This window comes from Gymnodraco acuticeps, unplaced genomic scaffold (genome assembly GCF_902827175.1).
Source record: "Gymnodraco acuticeps unplaced genomic scaffold, fGymAcu1.1, whole genome shotgun sequence".
In the NCBI taxonomy this organism is placed as follows: domain Eukaryota; kingdom Metazoa; phylum Chordata; class Actinopteri; order Perciformes; family Bathydraconidae; genus Gymnodraco; species Gymnodraco acuticeps.
Genome location: NW_022991216.1, coordinates 4,346,959 through 4,348,800, shown reverse-complemented (window position 1 = coordinate 4,348,800; position 1,842 = coordinate 4,346,959). Strand labels below are relative to the sequence as shown.

The 1,842-nt window shown below is 36.6% G+C and overlaps 1 long non-coding RNA gene across 1 annotated transcript; it reads right to left on the bottom strand.

Moving 5' to 3' along the window:
- Window positions 1-954: 954 nt before the first annotated feature.
- LOC117561541 lies at window positions 955-1,596 on the bottom strand. Its single transcript, XR_004571388.1, has 4 exons — window positions 1,504-1,596; window positions 1,377-1,421; window positions 1,237-1,298; window positions 955-1,084 (listed from the first exon to the last, which is right to left on the bottom strand). It is a non-coding gene; the product is annotated as an uncharacterized LOC117561541 (long non-coding RNA).
- Window positions 1,597-1,842: the final 246 nt, after the last annotated feature.

Genomic DNA, 1,842 nt, shown 5'->3' with positions numbered 1-1,842 from the left:
GTTAAATGCATCAATCTGGTGCACTTTGAGCTAGGGCTGCTCAATTAATCGTATTTTAAATCGCAATTACGATTTTGGCTTGCAACGATTATGAAAACATAAATGAAAACAACATTTTTTTTTAAAAATAGGGTTTTCAGTTGAATCATACTTAAAGTTCAGGGTAATCAACTGTTAAAAACATATTTTCAAATTATTTTCTTCAATAAATTAATGTTTTCAAAGTAAATGGTTAATCGTTTTTAATAATCGTGATATCAATTATTGACCCAAATAATCGAGATTATGATTTTTGCCATAATCGAGCAGCCCTACTTTGAGCCCAACATGAATTTATGGATACAGCTCTCAACACTCAGATGAAAGGGAGCTGTATACTTTTCAATAATCCAAACATCTTTAGAATATGATCACAACAAATCATTTAAACTTTTTTTAAAAATGTATTTGCCCCACACTTTGAGAAACGCTGTCCTACAGGAAGAAGAGAAATAGTTTATGCATTGCTACTACACTGTACATTTACTATTCTTATAGTGCTGCTGCTGATTTGCAACAAGATGCTTTGAATGTGTAATTATGACGCACAGAAACTTGCACATGCAACACTATCTAAATCAGTGGTACAAAATATTTTCAGCCATTTTCTACCAGTCGCTGCAGAAGAACAGAAGGAAGTGCTGTGAATTTCATGTAAGGTATAACAGATAGCATATCACGTACTCCATTCTCCTCTTCAGAGCTGACAAGAATTTCTGCAGCCGTCTTTGCCAGTGGGTCCTTTTTCTGGAAGACACCAGATAAAAGGAATTACTACTGCATGGTAAAACAGTTGTACTTGCATCATGACACATTGCCCCCTTGAATAAGAGGTGGAAGCAACAAACTGTATGGCTGTGGAGCACATCCATGGAGATTTTAAGTAGTAAATGACAGTCTACATACCCATCCAAAGTCGCTGCAGAATGCCATTTCCTTTACGACTTTACTTCTTTTGGGTGGGTCATCATGATTACTTACCCTGGGACTGTCTTGGCAGTCTTATCTCTCCAGTCGTCTTTTGGTTGATCTTCTGCCTTCGAATCTATCAGTGACAACAAGTGTTATGGGAATTGTTAACAAACATAACTGGTTTATTGTTTAATTTCATTTTAATTTGTCATAAGACATAAAAACAATACAATAAAAGATTCAAGATGACACATGCAAAAAATGTGTCGCGGTAAGAATACTTACGTCACGGGGAAGTTGTCAATGAGTAGCATGCACCACCATCTCCTTAAATGCTCCATGTCCAACTGTGCAAAAAAAGATGCATATTAAAATGAAAAGGTAACACCACAAGGACTGATCAAAAGTGAATCTCTGTGGCCTACCTCACTGAAATCAAAAGCTGACTCCATCACAAAGTAGAGGGCATACTGTTCAAGAGTAAAAAAAACATTACACACTAATTGCAAAACTGTAAAGAAAAGATTGATAAATTCATCAGATGAGCCATACCATGAGCACAAACACCCCACAGTTGTTGGAGGCCCGTTGTCTTGGTATGCCCTATTTCATGAAGAAGGTGAGATTCTATACACATATACACACACACACACACACAGTGTAGGAATCCAGGAATCAAACTCAATTAGTGTGCATCATAATTACTAACTTCCTCCAAGTTTACAGTAAAACAAACTGGTGGTGTGACCAATGGCCATTTACAATTATTAATACTATTATTAGTAATCAGAGAAAGCTCAGAGAAAGGAGTATGAATGTAAGGTTTCCCCACTGACACAGAGAGGAGGAAAGAATGTCTGGCTCAAGTCAGCAGGAGCAATTTAACTATCA